We start from the raw sequence: 19,282 nt of genomic DNA, 5'->3' as shown, positions 1-19,282 counted from the left end.
AAGGAAAATATGAATTATTATAGATGTGCCTGTTAAAAAGATGGTCTTCCTCAAGATCACTGCTGACATTTTGGGCCAGATGATTCTATACTTGAGGGGGTGTCCCTGGCATTATAACATGTTTAGCAGTGTTCCTGTCCTCTTCCCATTAAATGCTAATGGCCCCCCTCCCCCCCTGGAGAGTATCAAAATGTCTCCATACGCTGGAAAATGTGCCCTGAGGGTAAAATATTTCCTGGTTGAAAACCACTGTTGCTTTTGTTTTTTAAGACAAGGAGCCACTTAAAAGCACTTCAGTTTTTCCATGAAACTCCCAGGTCCAAATTTTTGACGCTTTGACTTAGCTTCTCATTTGAGGGCCTGTCACTTTAAGAGAGCCTTCCAAACATCTGGGAATATATGTTCGTTAATAATTATACGAGGCTTGAATGTTTGGAGAGGGAGGGGAGAGGTTATTTCCTATTTGTGCTACATACCAGCTCCTGGCAGGGTACTAACATCATAGTATGCTCTGGTAAGGACTTGGATGGATGATGGATGGATGGATGGATGAAAAGTGAAATGAAAAGAAATCAGTGTAGAGAGCTATGGATTTATTTTCTTTAGCTGTCTCTTTACCTATACTATACTAAGGTACTGAGAAGAGCATCCTAATGATGGAAGGATTAAGCTGTGCGACTCTAAAAGAAAACCTCAGTGAGCTTCTGGAGTGGTGGCCCCCATGCATGCTCAGTCATGTCCAACTCTTTGAGACCCCATGGACTGTAGTCTGCCAGGCTCCTCTGTCCATGGGATTTTTCAGGCAAGAATACTGGAATGAATTGCCATTTTCTCCTCCGGGGAAGCTTCCCAACCCAGGGATCAAACCTTTGTCTCCTGTATCTCCTGCATTACAGGCAGATTCTTTACCTACTACTTTATTATTATTGAAGTATAGTTGATTTACAATGTTGTATTGCTTTCAGGTGTACAGCAAAGTGATTCAGTTGAACATATACAAGTATCCATTCTTTTTCAGATTCTTTCCCATATAGGTTATTATAGAATATTGAATAGTGGTTCTTGGGCTGTATATGTGTGCTGAATCACTTCGGTTGTGTCTGACTCTTTGTGACCCCATGGACTGTAGCCTGCCCGGCTCCTCTGTCCATGTGATTCTTCAGGCAAGAATGCTGGAGTGGGTTGCCTTTCCCTTATTCAGGGGATCTTCCTGACTCAGGGATCCAGCCTGCGTCTCTTATGTCTCCTGCACTGGCAGGCAGGTAGGTTCTTTACCACTGGCACCACCTGGTAAGCCCTTGTTGATTATCTATCTTAGCAACCCACTCCAATTTTCTTGCCTGGAGAACCCCATGGACTAAGGAGCCTGGCAGGCTGCAGTCCATGCGATCGCAAAGAGTTGGATACGACTGGGCAGCTAACACTGCACAGTGTATAGCAGTGTGTGTGTGTTCATCCCAGTGGAGTGGCACGTGAAAGGGCCAGGACCATACTGCGATACTTTGGGTCTCTCACCCATTCTGCAATAGATAATGCCGTCAGGTTGAGAATTAAACCAGCCATGGCCCTCACCAGGAGACTTAAGGCACATCAGTAGGAACATGAACACACCAAGGTGCGAGAGTCTGTCCCACCACCTGCATTTGCCCTGTACCTTCCCCCCACTGTCTGGGGACAAAGGACTTCAAGTGGGTCAGCGGTCAGTGTTACGAGGAAGCAGGCTTCTCAGGGCAAGCTCTCGGTTCAGACTATACTTGAGGTTCCAGGCCTGCCTGAGGTCTGTAAACGCACATTGCTTCTCCACAGCAGTAATTTAATCTGCCATCTCTGTTGTGGTTGGCCAAGTTTGTCTAAATTACCCCTTCTGTGACTCTGAAACTTGACCTTGTGGATTTGTTTTTGGAAAATTCTTTTTGTCGTCTGAAATCAGCCGGTCTCCAATTTGAAGATCTCATCTTTAGACTATATAAATAAATTGGCTTCTGACACAATACTCGCCCCCACCCAGCCCCCTCCTAGGGGGGGCTCTGATTTTTCTAAAAGAACAAAACTGGGCCCTGCAGAAGACTGGAGATGAGGAGTTCCTAACATTTTGATTTTGAGGGAGGTATTTTTGTTGCTATAGAAGTAAGCAGGATTCCCCCCGGTGCCCTTCAATAATAAGTCTGACCATCATCCCATCTCCCTTGTGAGGAAAATGACTTGTTCATAAAGCCACTCATGGCAGGACTATTTGGCTCCCCCTGATAAATGTTGTATAGGGATCTTCTGCTTCCTAGAAATCACTCTCTTCCTAACCCCAGGGAGAGATTATTCTTGACTTTTAAATGGCACCCTGTGCTCAGCAGGCCAAGCAAAGAAGAGGAGTTAATCACTCCTTTTAAGGATCAAATTGAGCACCGAGACAGAGATGGCAAAAAAGGAAGAAAGCTTTTAGAGCATTGGTAATGTTAAAAAAAATCAAACATCTAATAGTTGTCAGGGAGAAAGAAGAATTTTCTTCTACCCTTCTAGGTTTTTCTGGCTGGTTTAAGAATTAAATGAACATGATACAGCATGCTGTTGTGGTGGTTTAGTTGCTAAGTCATATCCAACTCTTTGAGACCTCATGGACTGCAGGGCACCAGGCTTCCCTGTCCTTCATCCTTCACCATCTTCTGGAGTTTGCTCAAACTCATGTCCATTGACTTGGCGATGCTATCCAGATTAACAGGAGAAAATCAAGCAAAAGGTTAGTAACAGGTATATGTAAGATTTTCCTAGTGGCTTTGTGGAAAAGAATCCACCTGCAGTGCTGGAGACATGGGTTCCATTCCTGGGTGGGGAAGATGCCCTGGAGAAGGAAATGGCAACCCACCTCCAGTATTCATACCTAGGAAATCCCATGGACAGAGGAGCCTGGTGGGCTACAGGCCATAGTGTCGTAAAGAGTTGGACATGACTTAGTGACTAAGCACAAACACACACACATGAGAGAGACCCAGGAAAACCAAGCATCTGGTCAAAATGACTGCAGCTCTCACCTGAAATACCATCATCAGCCAAAGACAAATGAAAGTGTTGGGGTCATGGTTTGGGACTTCAAAGAAAACGAAGGCAATTCACGTGGAGATAGAAAATCAAGTGTTTGGTGAACAAATGTTTGCTGAGCCAGGCAGGCTAATGGTACACAGAGAGAATTCTAACAAATTTGCTAGGTTCCTGTCTACACACCTAGTTCATATCATAGCTATGGTGAACAGGTTTTCTATCCACATTCTTTAGGCAGTTAGGAGGAAGTTCAAAGATTCTTCCTGAGTCTGTTGAGGCTCTGGGAACTTCCTCATGTTCTAGTGGTTAGGACTCAGTGATTTATTGCCATGGGCCAGGGTTTGATTCCTGGTTGGAGAACAAAGATCCTGCAAGCCATGGAGCCCCCCAAAGAAATCAAAAAACAAAACAGAAAAAAATAATCAGCCTCAATCAAATTTCATGCCAAAGAGACACATTTTGGGGTGGCAAATTTTGCTCCCCCACATTATGTTGCCTCCCACACCTCCGTGCAGCAGCCCATCATCTCATGACCCAGCTCCGTCTCCCATTCTTTCCGTGCATAGCACCCCAAAGCTCAGAGACAAGTAAGACCAAAAGAAGATCAGTCCTTGATCCTCAAAGATTTAAAATCCAGATGTGTGGTGGCAGAGAAATAAAAAGTATGCAGAAATAGCAACAAGACAGGGAAGAATATAATGGCATAAATGCCCAAATGGCTCAAACGTCCCATGGAACGAGAAGACATGTTCATTTTGTAGCGGCTGAAGAATGACTTTGTGCCACGTGAACAATCTTAAAGGATGGATTGCACGTGGGCAGGAAGAGATGAATATGCATATGGAGGAGTGGGAAGGCTGTATTTCATGAGATGCAGAAAATGAGCAAAGTACAAATGTGGGAGAGTGCTCAGAAGGGAGGAAGAGAACAGGAAGAATTCAATCCTCACTTGGAGGTTGCATCATTTCCGGGTCCATTCAGGAGAGAAAAATCACATTAGCTGTTTTAACAGAGAGAAGGGAACATACAGATGAGTTAACTAGGGCTTCCCTGCAGGCTCAGTGGTAAAGAATCCACCTGCCAATGCGGGAGACACGGGTTCAGTCCCTGGCCCGGGAGGATCCCACCTGCTGTGGAGCGACTAAGCCCATGTGCTACTACTAAGCCTGTGTTCTAGAGCCTGTGCTCTGCAACCAAGAGTGCCCTGCTCCCTGCAACTAGAGACAAGCTCAAGCAGCAGTGAAGACCCAGGGCAGCCAAAAAAAAAGATAAATACTTAGAAATATTTTTTAAAAGCATAGTTAGCTAATACAAAATTCTAAATAAGTAGGTGAAAAAGCAGTATTAGCCATATGAAGCATATTGAATCCTGAGGCAAAAGGAAAGGAAAACGTGTGCACCCCAATACACATGATTTCATGTATTTTTTAAGTGGTGAATTTTTCCAGAACACTAAATTAGCTGAAAAATAATGAAAAATTGAAAAGTTTGTGTATTCAAATTCACAATACTGTTTTCAATTTAAATGCTTTATTTATACCCAAACCCAATTTATAATAATTTTATATCATTTTAAACTAATTCAAAATTATTCAAAATTATCCCCTGGGCAGGAGAAATGGTCAAATATGATAATTCTCTCAATAAGAATTTGAAATGAGCAAAAAATCATATATTTTGAAAATAGAGTTTGTGAGTTTGTTTCTATTAAAGCCAGTGGAACACATTTTTCTCTTTAGCCTCAGGCTCTAAGATGCCTCAGCATGGTACTGAAATTTTGGTATTTTGTTCACCATGGTTTTGTGCATTTGAGTTTTGAAAAATATTGCATTCATATGTAGGTTGCCTGGATTCCTGAGAATTTTTATGTCCCCTTTAATTCTATGCCTGAGGCAACTGACTCACTGACCTCACCCTAATCTTGGCCCTATGAAAAGGTAGAATAGAATTCTAAATGCCATATGATCCTCCAATTCCACTCCTGGGTATGTATCCAGACAAAACTATAATTCAAAAAGATACATGTGCCCCTGTGTTTATAAAAGTACTGTTTACAAGAGCTAAGACATGGAAACAACGTAAAAGTCCATCAACAGATGAATGGATAAAGCTGTGTTACAATGGAATACTCCTCAGCCATAAAAAGAATGAAGCAATGCCATCTGCAGCAACATGGATAGAATTAGAGATTATCATACACCATGTGATATCACTCATGTGGTAGATCTAAAATACGACACAAACGAACTTACTTATCAAACAGAAACAGACTCACAGACGTACAGAACAGACCTATGGTTGCCAAGGAGGAGGGGAAGTGGGGGAGGGATGATTAGAAGTTTGGGATTAGCAGAAGCAAACTATTGTATATAGAACAGATAAACAACAAGGTCCTACTGGATAGCACAGGGAACTGTATTCAAAATCCTATAATACACCACAATGGAAAAAACATGTCAATATATACATATAACTGAGTCATTTTGCTGTAAAGCAGAAATTAAACAACACTGTAACTTACCTGTACTGCGATTAAAAAGAGAGAGAGAGAGAACTCCAAGAAACCACAGCTAGGTGAGCAAGTGTTGCTGGTTCCTAGGAGCAGACAGCCTGAGGGACGCACCCAGGAAAAAGGAAGGATCAGTCCCTTCTTCTTTTTCCAGTCCTGAGGTCTCTCTCTCCCGCCCACTAGAAGAGTCTAACAGGGTGCCCACAGGCAAAGCAGAATCCTGGTCTGGCATCACAAAGCCAACTATAGAAGAGTGAGTTTGGGGCTGAAATGAATAGCCAAATAACTGGCACATGGACGATTTCCCCTGAGTTGAATCTTGAAAGATAAGTAAGATAATCATTTTTTGAACACTGTACTAGGCTCTTTACAATATCACACTGTTAATACATGAAAGTATTCTGAACCCAAAACTAGTTCAATCTCACCCCAAAGCTTCTGCTCTCAATCACGATGCCATAAGCGAAAGAGAGGACATGTCAGGCAAAGGAAAACAAAATCAGTTCAGTTCAGTTCAGTTCAGTCACTCAGTCATGTCCGACTCTTTGCAACCCCATGAACCGCAGCACGCCAGGACTCCCTGTCCAACACCAGCTCCTGGAGCTTGCTCAAACTCATGTCCATTGAGTTGGTGATGCCATCCAACCATCTCATCCTCCATCGTCCCCTTCTCCTCCTGCCTTCAATCTTTCCCAGTATCAGAGTCTTTTCAAATGAGTCAGCTCTTTGCATCAGGTGGCCAAAGTATTGGAGCTTCAGCTTCAGCATCAGTCCTTCCAATGAATATTCAGGACTGATTTCCTTTAGGCTGTACTGGTTGGATCTCCTTGCAGTCCAAGGGACCCTCAAGAGTCTTCTCCAACACCACAGAATAGAGTGAATTAAAAGGGTTAACAAATAGCATGGTGTGTGATGGCAACAAATGGTCTAGTTACAGAACATCTCGTTTGTGCTGGACAACTTGCCAAGTGTTTTATCTTTTATTTTTTACTTGTAAGTGCTCTTCTTCATCCCATTTTACAGATGGGAAACCAAGTCATAGAACGTTAGTTAAATTTTCCCAGGGACATTCAGCTCATAGGTGAAACAACCAGAATACAAACCTCATCTTCACAGTCTTTGCCCTTCCTCACTAGCCAGACTGCCTCCCGCAGAACGTAAAATGAACTTGAGGCTGGAGGTATGATAGAGTCAGGTCATGGCGGCCATCCTAAGGTACAGGACTTAATTCTCCGTAGGAATGGGGACTGCCGAAGCATTTTAAACAGCATCAGTTTTGTGTTTTGTATGGGTCGCAGTGGTCTGAGCCCAGTTTGGAGGATAAATTTTAAAAGGTCCAAGATTTACACAATCTGAAGGGAAACCAGAATATAAGATGTATTTTAAATATACACACAGGAATTAGAGAAACCAATTATAAAGCTATTGCAGTAATTCAGTGAGTAGAGCTCTAATGGAGTTGAGAATAGGGACCATATTTAAGAGACCAGAGATATTTATAACACTTGTGATTAGACATGGATAATGATAAACAGCACTGGAGAAGACTCTTGAGAGTCCCTGGGACTGCAAGGAGATCAAACCAGTCCATCCTAAAGGAAATCAGTCCTGAATATTCATTGGAAGGACTGATGCTGAAGCTGAAGCTCCAATACTTTGGCCACCTGATGGGAAGAACTGACTCATGGAAAAGACCCTGATGCTGGGAAAGATTGAAGGCAGGAGGAGAAGGGGACCACAGAGGATGAGATAGTTGGATGGAATCACCAACTCAATGGACATGAGTTTGAGCAAGCTCCAAGAGTTGGTGATGGACAGGGAAGCCTGGCGTGCTGCAGTCCATGGGGTCGCAAAGAGTCGGATACAACTGAGCAACTGAACTGAACTGAACTGAGTGATAAACAGAGAAGAGTAATAGACTACCATGGTTTGGGGTTCTGGCCAGTAGGTTAGCATGTCATCCACTGACAGAAATATCAGTCTAGTGCAGTAGACTAGTTTCTTTCAACATTTGTTTTCTGGAGCTTTGCACGTATGTAGAAATATCCCTGGTCAGGAAACTAGACCCTACATTCTGCAATTATGACTTGGTGCATCCAAAATAAATACATAAACTTTTTTTTTTTTTAGAAATTAATGTAGCTCAACAAGTAGAATGTGTAGTAATAGATAAAATGAGGCAAGAAGCTAGATCAAACTCCCTGGAAAATAGAGGCGCCCCAACAGACCCCAACCACCAACCTTACAGTGCTTTGGGAAGTGAGACAGGGGGCTAAGAACAGACCAAAAAACACATGCTACTTTTGTCACTGGGTCAGCTCCAAGGCAAGTCATGGGTCCAGACAGGACTTCCCTGGTGGCTCAGAGGTTAAAATGTCTGCCTGGAATGCAGGAGACCAGGGTTCAATCCCTGGGTAGGGAAGATCCCCTGGAGAAGGAAATGGCAACCCACTCCAGTACTCTTGCCTGGAGAATCCCATGGAGGGAGGAACCTGGTAGGCTACAGTCCATGGGGTAGCAAAGAGTTGGACATGACTGAGCGACTTCACTTTTTTCGTGTACTTTTGTCTAGGAGAAAGAACAAAAGAACTTAGGGGGCGGTTCATTTGCTTGTTGGGGCTGACATTTGCAGTTCTGTCGGCAGCAGAAGAATATACCAGAAATTGGAGACCAGTGATTCATATCCTGGCTGCAAAGATACTGCACTAAGGCGGAAGGATTAGAATGGGTTTTAATGAGAGATAATAATCCAATCTTGTATTCACATTTGACTGTCTGAAAGGATTTTTACATGTATCATCTTATATGCTTTCAATCAGCCAGAGATCAACATAATAAGAGAATGCAAGAGGCTCACAGGGAGTTGAGAAAGGAAGTTCCTCTCTCTCTCCTCTGCTTAGAAAACCACAAACTTGTGCTAGGAGTGATGTTGCCAGGCAACCACCAACTTCTGTAAGCTTTGAGACTAGATGTTCTTGCTCTCCAGTAGGATGAAATATCAGATTGAAGGCACAGGAGAGATGTGATGTTGGGGCTTGTTGATGCTTGTTGCTTGTCGATGGTGGTGAACTTGCCGGTGTCCTGAGGGTCCTTGGTCACTGGGTCAGCTCCAAGGCAAGTCATGGGTCCAGACAGGCCTTACACACATCAAATTTTAGAGGGCTTTTTTTTTAAGCTTATCTATACAGCTGAAAAAAATTAGCTTGCCTTTCAGAAATTATCAACCAATCAAACATAATTACAGCATGGCCTCTGGAGAAACTCGTGTGGTAATGTTGAAGTGATACAAGATGAAAGAGTTCAGCTTCTTTTCATATTGCTCAAGATATTTTATTATAGTAGAGAAGAACAGAGAGAGAGAAAAAACAAAAGGTCAAGGCCTCCTGGACCATGGATTATTTAAGAAAATAGGAAAAGTGAATATTAAAGCAACTCAAATCTCCACCCACAAATATTAGATTTAGCCCAGTTACATGATTATTTTCCAGTAATATTCAGTATCATGTATGTAAGCAAGGAAAAGGGGAATGGTTGTCTAGGGCTATAGATTTACAAAACTGGCTGTACTGGATAGAAGAAGGAATAAGTGTAGATCAAAGAAATGATTATAATGATGAATTCAAACATGTAAGCTGGGTAAGAAGGAAAGTGAAATCCGAAGTGAGCAGAGACTTCTGGATCCCACCCCATCGCCTTTCCCTCCACAGCTCTAAGACTCTCCTCTTTATCCATGTTGGAAAATGTTTAGAGACTTTTGGTTTGAAAAGGTACCTGATTTATTATTCTTCCTGTAATACACATTCTCATTTGGTTCTGACCTGTGATAGCTTGTTTTCATAGCCAAATTGAATTTTTAAGTCCATTAAGGGTTACTCCAACACAGAGCTAGGCAAACCCTGAAGCATTCATCTCTTTCCTGGCCCTTTACAGTCTGAAACAGAGATCATCAATGCACTGCATTCACAGGAGATATAAAATGACTCTTGATGAAACATGCATAATAGGTTGGGGAACAAATATCACAGAGGCAAAGGCCACTTTTCACATTATGTCTGCCTCAACCGAGAACAGATTCTAGCAGTGACCAGTCCAGTGTTCTCCAAAACAATTCAAGGGGCAAGTAAATAATTTCTGATCCATGCATACAGGAATGTTCAGCTGGTTGATTTATATTACAGTGCTATCATGACTAATCTCATCAGAGGGAGACTAGATGGAAATGAAGAAAGGAGATATAAGTAGAGCACTGAAAAATAATTCTCTAGGAGAAACAAGTCTCATGAGCAAATTCATTCAGGGCAGCTTGCATTGCCTGTGGGAGAAGGAAATGGCAACCCACTCCAGTGTTCTTGCCTGGAGAATCCCAGGGACAGGGGAGCCTGGTTGGCTGTCATCTCTGGGGTCGCACAGAGTCGGACACGACTGAAGCGACTTAGCAGCAGAAGCAGCAGCATTGTTTGTGATCACCAATATCTAAATAAAGTTGTACATCACAGCAAGAATTTTGAAATAATGAGCCTATTTCTTAAAAGCACCTGATAATCAGGTTCGGCAAATAGATGCAAACAAAGGCTTATTTAGTAATACCATATGACCCCACCATCACCAGCCACAGAGAGCCAGGAGCTTCGGTTGCCCAACTACAGCATCTAAACAGCAGGTGATGAAACACATGTTGAGAAATAAAACAAATAAACAAAAACAAATCAGTAAAGTTGCAAGATATAAAATCAAAACAAAGATCTGTTGTATTTCTATATTCAAATAGCAAACTATCAGAAAGAGAAAGAAAATAATCTTATTTACAATTGCATCAAAAAGAGTAAAATACTTAGGAATAAAATTAATCAAGGGAGTGAAAGATATATATACTGAAAACTACATATATTGATAAAATTAATTGAAGAAGACATAAGTAAATAGAAGATACTCTGTGCTCATGACCTGGAAGAATCAATATTCTTAAACTGTCCATTAAAATATCCATGTTCATTGTAGCATTATTCATAGTAGCCAAGATATGGAAATAACCTAAATATCCACTGATGAATCAATGAATTTTAAAAGTGCATATATATATATATAAAACATATATAGGAATATTATCCAGCCATAAAAAAGAATGAAATCTCGTCATTTGCAATGTGGATGGATATCAAGAGAATTATGTTCAGTGAAGTAAGTCACACAAAGATGTATATAAACTGTATGATTGTATGATTTCTCTTATATGTGGAAGCTTAAAAAAAAAAAGACTTGTAGATAAGAGAACCGGTTGGTGCTTGCCAGAGGCAGGTGTGGGGAGGGAGAGGGAGAAAAAAAAATATGGGAAGTTGCAGCTGTGCTTTTTGCCTAGTATGGACATTTGTAAATATTAGACACAATATCCATAGATTTTCTATCAGTGTTTATCTTTGTTAGCTTAAAACAACTCAGTGCTATGTATATTAGATTCTAGGGATATAAATGTGAATGAATAAAGATAATCCTTGCCCTTGAGCAGCATAGAGAATAGTAGAGGAGAGAGATATGTGACAAATAATTGCAATATCAAAGATTAATTACTAACTGCAGAGGAGACCTGGAGGAGTTAGGGCAGTTTCCCAGAGTAGAAGACATTTGACACTGATTTAGATGGATGTACTGAATCTGTGAAGCCTGAACTAGCATAGAATCTCCAAGAAAGTCCTTTGTGAAGAGTTGAAGTGGAGACCTCAAATGGCAGCTCTAGATAAATGTGGCATATATGACCTAAGCACAGACTCCAGAAAAATATAATGATCTCTTAGCTCTCAGAGGACAGGAGTGATTCCTTGAGCCAAATCCAGCCTTGACAACCAGGTGAGAACATCAGAATTAAAACTTGATCATTTCAGATATTTACTTCTGTTTGACTTGCCAGCCAACTAATATACCTGTTTATAGTTTGTTTTCTCCATGAGAACACAAGGTTTATGAGGGCAGAGATCACTGAGACAGACCAGAGTGCAGCATTTAAGAGATGCTCAAGAAACATTTGTTGAATGAATGAGCAGAAACACAAATGAATAAAATGCTAAACAAGTTTCTGAGTATCTTTGTAAGATACCCACAAACAGGTTTAGACACTGAGATGACTCATGTAAAACACTGTGACTACTACTTGAAAATCACTCAACAGTTAGCTATTGTTTTCAAGAGTGAAAGTGAAAGTCACTCAGTCGTGTCCAACTCCCTGCGACCCCGTGGACTATACAGTCCATGGAATTCTCCAGGCCAGAATACTAGAGTGGGTAGCCTTTCCCTTCTCCAGGGGATCTTCCCAACCCAGGGATCGAACCCAGGTCTCCCTCTCCCACATTGCAGGTAGATTCTTATCAGCTGAGCCACACGGAAATTCCAGGAATACTAGAGTGAGTAACCTATCCCTTCTCCAGTGGATCTTCCCAACCCAGGACTCAAACCAGGGTCTCCTGCATTGCAGGCAGATTCTTTACCAACTGAGCTACCAGGGAAGTTCCAAGAGTAGTGACATCAACACTCTCATTTACAACAGGCCAGGCACTGAATTAAGTACTTTACAGTCATTATAGCTTATTTTATTCCTAATCCTTTCAATCCTTTTTCTGTTCCTTTTCGGGGACAAGTAAATTGGTGGTATCATTTTCACTTTAGAGATCACAAATTGATATTTAGAAAGGTGCAAAAATTTGCTTGAGGTCATGGAGAGAGTTGAAGAACCAGCACGGTGACTCCATCTCCAAGTCCCACTGTCTCATTCACCGTAATGTGCTACAGCCAGGACCTGCTGCTGCTGCTGCTAAGTCGCTTCAGTCATGTGCAACTCTGTGCGACCCCATAGACAGCTGCCTACCAGGCTCCCCCGTCCCTGGGATTCTCCAGGCAAGAACACTGCAGTGGGCTGCCATTTTCACCACCAGGATCTACCTTACCTTTAATAGCAACTGTCAAGCTGTGTGACAACTAGTTGTGTGTTAAGCTCATTTTCCCCACTCAACTATGAGCTTTCAAGGGGAAGGGGTTCTTTGTGGCAACTTCCAAAGTGGGTATACAACTGAATTCTGCAAGTCCAAGAACCTGAGTATGCCTGAGGGACACCCACGGGGAAGGAGAAAAGTGGAGTGCTATAGGCCCCTTTCTCCCACCTCAGTTATTTAGTTTTCTTAGGCTTCTATGGGCTTCCCAGGTGATACAGTGGTAAAGAATCTGCCTGCTAATGCAGGAGACACAGGTTTGATCCCTGGATCAAGAAGATCCCTGGAGAAGGAAATGGCAACCCACTCCAGTATTCTTGGTGGGAAATCTCATGGACAGAGGAGCCTGGAGGGCTACAGTCCATGAGGTCACAAAGAATTGGACATGACTGAGCAACTGAGCACATATCTAAGCTTCTATGCCATTTCCACTGAAGAAAGGATTTTTTTCCACGCAGCATGTGGGATCTTAGTTCCTTGACCAGGGATGGAACCCCTGTCCTCCACATTGGAAGCCCAGAATCTTAATCACTGGACTCCAGGGATCTTCTGGGGAAAACAAGTCAAGTTCTAGAATCTACTAGTGCCCAAGCACTCAATGTTACTGTTGTTCAGTCCCCAACTTGTGTCCAACTCTTCATGACCCCATGGACCACAGCACGCCAGGCTTCCCTGTCCCTCAACATCTTCCAGAGTTTGCCCAAGTTCATGTCCTTTGAATCAGTAATGCCATCCAACCATCTCATTCTTTGTCACCCTTTTCTCCTTTTGACTTCAGTCTTTCCCAGTATTAGGATCTTTTCCAATGAGTCGGCTCTTCTCATCAGGTGGCCAAAGTATTGGAGCTTCAGCTTCAGCATCAATCCTCCCAGTGAATATTCAGGATTGATTTACTTTAGGATTGACTGGTTTGATCTCCTTGCTGTCCAAGGGACTCTGAAGAATCTTCTCCAGCACTACAATCTGAAAGCATCAATTTTTCTGTTCTCTGCCTTCTTTACTGTCCAGCTCTCACATCCATAAATGACTACTGGAAAGACCATAGCCTTGACTACACAGACCTTTGTTGGCAAAGTAATGTCTTAGCTTTTTAACACACTAGCTTGTCATAGCTTTCCTGCCAAGAAACAATCATCTTCTAATTTCAGCCCAAGAACTCGATGCTGTTAATTAAATAAAGCTAGTGTTAGAAGCACAAGCAGAGGACAGTCTCTGAATGTGAAGCATACTGAAGGAACCAGTGATCTCCACACCCTGGTCACATCGGACTTACTTATGTGAATCAGGCTAAAATTGGACTGTCACCTTCCCACATAAAATGCAGCAGAATACAGGCAGTGTGGACACAAGAGAGAAACCAGGACTTGTACCTCAACCATGGATGTCAGGCCACCTGTTATTCTGAAAAACAAAAGTAGGACATGAAAATGGATGAAAATAAAACCAAAAAAATCACACTGAAGCTTGCTTATATAATTGAAAAACAGTAGACCTCTTTTGGGGGTGCAAATTTAGTGTCACCCTCAGATTTCAGGCTAGGAACATGCTCAAATATAATACAGCAATGGGAAATCACACTTTCTCCATAGCAACGACCTGAAAACTCAGCTCTATTCTGATTACCAGAGAACATTTGACAGAGAAATCTTGAGAAGTAGTTTTCCCTCAGAGCTTTATCAAGTTTCAGAAAGCAAACGTGGAGGAGAAATTGAAGAAGAACCAAGGTGTAGGAGGTGCTAAATGGGAGATAAGCAGGGATAGATCCACAAAAATTATTTCAAAAAATCAGAAATATGTAAAAAGGTTGATTAACCAAGTGCTGACTCACCCACAACCCACATCACCAAAGCAGAGGAGCTGAAAAGCAAATTACTCCCTCTTGTCAAGGAGGCAGCAGCCTGACTTTCCCAAAGGGACAGTGACGACAGTCTAATCTGTCCCCTAAAAAGGCCCCACATTGCCTTCTACAGATGGGCCCTTGCCAAGGAGATGTGTGCTATACTCAGTCGCTTCAGTCATGTCCGACTGTTGGCGATCCCATGGACTGTGTAGCCCACCAAACTCCTCTATCTATGGAATTATCCAGGCAAGAATACTGGAATGGGTTGCCATTTTCTACTACCGGGGATCTTCCCAACCCAGGAATTGAACCCTGCATCTCTTGCATCTCTTTCATTGGCAGGCAGATTCTTTACCACTGTGCCACCTGGAAAGTCCCCATACCACACTTGGTCTTGGCCAAAAGGCCAAGAAAGAGGAGGGAACTATAAAGCTTCCTGGGGCTCTGTGCAGAGATGCATTAACTTTCAAGAAGCACCTTTAGCACAAGCAAGGACACCAAAATGCCCCAAGGGCTGCTTCTGAGGCCAGTCTGAGGAATTCCATCAAAGCTGGGGTTAAAATTCATTCAATGCATTTAAGAAACATTTATTGAACAAATAGGCACTGAGATAGATATTACAGGTACAAAGATAAATGGTCTAGGTATTCAAGGACTCAATTTGGGAAGGCATTGGTTGGTACTTTGATGGGGTGTTGAACAGAGAATAGGCAGTAAGGCCCTGCAGTCAGAGAGACCTGGGTTCACATTCTAGGTCTGCCACTTTCCACCTGGAGGCACACTTGCCTCCGTGTGGAGAGGGATCATTCTTCCTTTGCAGGGTGGTTTTCAGGACTTTAGTGCTGGTGTATAGAAGATTCTCAGCACTGACTTGAAAACACTGTGATTGCTTTTTTTTTTTTTAAGTGAGATTTTATTCAAATTTACTATGGGCTTCCCTGATAGCTCAGTTTGTAAAGAATCTGCCTGCAATGCAGGAGACCCTGGTTCGATTCCTGGGTCCAGAAGATTGCCTGGAGAAGGGGTAGGCTACCCACTCCAGTATTCTTGGGGTTCCCTTGTGGCTCAGCTGGTAAAGACTCTGCCTGCAATGTGAGATGGGTTCAATCCCTGGGTTGGGAAGATCCCCTGGAGAAGGGAAAGGCAACCCACTCCAGTATTTTGGCCTGGAGAATTCCACGACTGTATAGTCCATGGCGTGGCAAAGAGACTGACACGACTGAACGGCTTTCACTTTGTACTTTGTACAGTGTGTTGAGGACACAGAAAAGAGTCATGTAATTTGTTTCTCTCTCTACGCTTGGAGATTCTGTTCTTAGTCTGTAGTTAGCAGCTGCCAAGATACACAGAGAACAAAGGATTAAACTACCTCCATGGATATGAGCCATCACTAGCGAAAGCGGCCCAGCATGAAACAACACGCCCCCCAGGGTAATGCCAGAAAAACCAGCCACCGCTCACCATCCCTGTTCCTTCTAACAAGTCTCCGAGGTGTGTTAATGTGTCTTTTGCCACACTGTCCGATTGCATCCTAGACCCAGGGCTTAAGGAGCCTCCAGTTGAGTTCTGCTTCAGCTAAGGTGGTTCACTTTCTTTGTCACATGAAAGTGTGAAAGAAACTTCCCAGAGGGAAAGTCTCAAAAATACCCTCATTGCAAATCCCTCCAGTAGAAGGTAAGAGAGGGTCTCAATAAGCCACCGTAATGAACAGCTGCCTCTGGACATCCTGTCAAAAGTGTCATCCTCCGATGACACTTAGCCCTGTTCCCTCTCAGTTCATTATTCTCAGACTCCGAAGGTGACAGGATTGAATTTCAAGGGCTCCCTGAAGGAGTAACGTGGGCAGGGAATAAGTAATGAGATCCCAAAGCATTGGCTCTGTCAGGAGGTGCCAACCCTGCTAGGAAGAGAGAGAAGGAAGCCCTGGACTGAGGGGCGAAGAAGCAGATCTCCTGGGCCAGTCTCCACTTTGCCTTCTGCCTCAGTTGCGCCCCTTACAAAATGGAGCCACTTCCAATCACCTTCTCTCCCCCCGGAGGATACTGGGTCTGCTGGTTGGTTGGTTCCAACAAACCCACTTTTTTGGAGGGGTTGTGCTGGGTCTTCATTGGTGCTCTAGTTAAGGCGTGTGGGGGTTACTTTCTAGGTGTGGTTCACGGGCTTGTCACTGAGGTGGCTTCTCTTGTCGTGGAGCAAGAGCACTAGGTCATATGGGCTTCAGTAGTTGCCCTGCGACTGGCTCTAGGGCTTAGTTGCTCCACCCCATGTGGAATCTTCCTGGACCGGAAATCGAACCTGCGTCCTCCTCACTGGCAGGCAGATTCTTATCCACTCTGCCACCAGTGAAACCCCCAATAAGCTGTGCATGTGTATTCAATCTCTCAGTCGTGTCTGACTCTTTGTGACCCCATGGGCTGTAGCCCTCCAGGATCCTCCATCCATGGGATTCTCCAGGCAAGAATACTGGAGTGAGTCGCCATTTCCTCTCCAGGGGATATTCCCGACCCAGGGATCCTACCAGCGTCTCCAGTATTGCACACAGATTATTCTTTACCACTGAGCCACCACAGAAGCCTCCCCCACCCCACCCTCCGCCAACACACACACACCCAACAAGCTACTTAAAATAAAAAGGATAAATTGTTGGTAGCAAATCTGGGCTTCACTGGAGAATTAAATGTAGACACGGAAGTGAGGATCTTGTATGCTTTCTGTCCGTCTCTCTGGGAGCCTGCCTCTCTCTCCCCTTCCTCCCTCTCCAGGCCTCCTTTCTTTCCCGCCCAACTCCCCAGGACCCGCCCCCCCACCACCACAAGTCAAGGAAGACTAGCATAAAGATCATGAAGTTTCAGCAGCAGGATCTCACTTGTAGAGCCTCTTCCAAACACACTCTATTTCATTTGAGACTTTGGGTTGATTGCTTTTTCCTGCTTTGGCCACCTGATGTGAGGAGCTAACTCATTTGAAAAGACCCTGATGCTGGGAAAGATTGAGGGTGGGAGGAGAAGGGGACGACAGAGGATGAGACGGTTGGATGGCATCACCAACTCAAGGGACATGGGTTTGGGTGGACTCCGGGAGCTGGTGATGGACAGGGAGGCCTGGTGTGCTGCGGTTCATGGGGTCACAAAGAGTCGGACACGACTGAGTGATTGAACTGAACTGAACTGAACTGAAGAGGACCCTATGTTGTGTGTGCTTCTGAAACTGGAATCTATTCCTCCCCATGAAGCACATGTTGCTGTAGCTGACACCTTCCATGCTTCACGTACCTCCACATAAATTTCATTTATGTCACACAGTCCCCAATTTAATCACCCTCACACCTGGAGCCGCAAAGAAGCTGGCTTGACAGAGGTTTTGGTTCTTTAAATGAGTATTTTTAGAGCAGTTTTAGGTTTACAGAGGAATTGAACAGAAAGTACAGAAAGTTCCTGTATCCCCTCCCATGCAGGTGGCCCTGTTACTAACATCTTGCATTGCTGGGATGTATTTGTTACAACTGATGAACCCATACTTATACATTGTTATTATTAACCAAAACCCACAGAACGGGAGTCAGTCACTCTTTGTGTTGGACAGACAAAGGTTTTGAATCCCAGTGCTAAGTTCCTGATGAGCAAGCACAATGAGTTTCGTGGAGTATGTGTTCACCCACCAGTGGGTGAGACCATGGGGCTGGCTGCCCTCTCAGCAGGTCTGAGAATGGTTTCTATGAGGTGGGACTGTGGCCATGGCAATGTATGTGATGGGCAGGGCGGGTGCTGGGCAGGACTTTCCACAGAGGATCCACTACAGAAAAAGAAGCCAAATTATATATAAGAAAATGACTGGATCTTTATAAAAAAGTTTATTAATACATATACAGAGGATGTTATCACTGCACTGTACACTCTCGCAGTGTGTTTCAAAGAATTGTCTTTCCATTTCTGTCCTAATGGGTCAGCGATTTCTAAAAATTACTCAGATTTCCACCTGAAATATTCCCCTTCTGAATGGTTGTAGTTTTGCTAGTTAAAAATCAAAGATTGATCAGCTAAAGGAAAATACTACAATTCTATGCTCAGATTTAAAAGAGAATGGTGTATTTGTGGTAAGTCTCTTCAGTTATGTTTGACTCTGTGTGACCCCATGGATTGTATAGCCCGCCAGACTCATTTGTCCATGGGATTCTCCAGGCAAGAATACTGGAGACGGTTGCCATGCCCTTCTTCAGAGGATCTTGCCGACCCAGGGATCAAACCCAGGTCTCTTATGTCTCCTACATTGGCAGGCGGGTTCTTTACCACTGGCACCACCAGGATGGTGGAGATAGATAATAAGGCAAAAACTGGGCATAGTTGGAGATTTGAGTTGTCTCTCACTCCACCCAGCACCACGATGACTCAGTAAAATGTGTTTACCAAGCAGAACCCTTCTGGACAAAACATCCTTTTTTTAAATTTATTTTTTAATTGGAGGATAAAATTGCTTTACAATATTGTGTTGGTTTTTGCCACACAACAAAGTGAATCAGTCATAACTGATTCAATCATAACATACATAACCATATATATATATATATATATGTATATCTCTCCCTCTTGAACCTCCCTCCATCCCATTCCATCCCACCCCTTTAGATCTCACAGAGCACTGGACTGGGCTCCCGGTGTTATACAGCAGCTTCCCACTAGCTATCTGTTTTACATGTGGCAGTATATATATTCGGAGAAGGCAATGGCACCCCACTCCAGTACTCTTGCCTGGGAAATCCCATGGACGGAGGAGTATATATATCAATGTTACATTCTCAATTTATCCCAGCCTCTCCTTCCCCAACTGTGTCCACACATGACTGATCCTTGGCGTATATTTGCTCCTTATGGAGACATTACTTTGCCAACAAAGGTCCATCTAGTCAAGGCTATGGTTTTTCCTGTGGTCATG

Source organism: Oryx dammah, unplaced genomic scaffold (assembly GCF_014754425.2).
Source record: "Oryx dammah isolate SB20612 unplaced genomic scaffold, SCBI_Odam_1.1 HiC_scaffold_2, whole genome shotgun sequence".
Classification (NCBI taxonomy): domain Eukaryota; kingdom Metazoa; phylum Chordata; class Mammalia; order Artiodactyla; family Bovidae; genus Oryx; species Oryx dammah.
Note: the sequence above shows the minus strand (reverse complement) of the source record.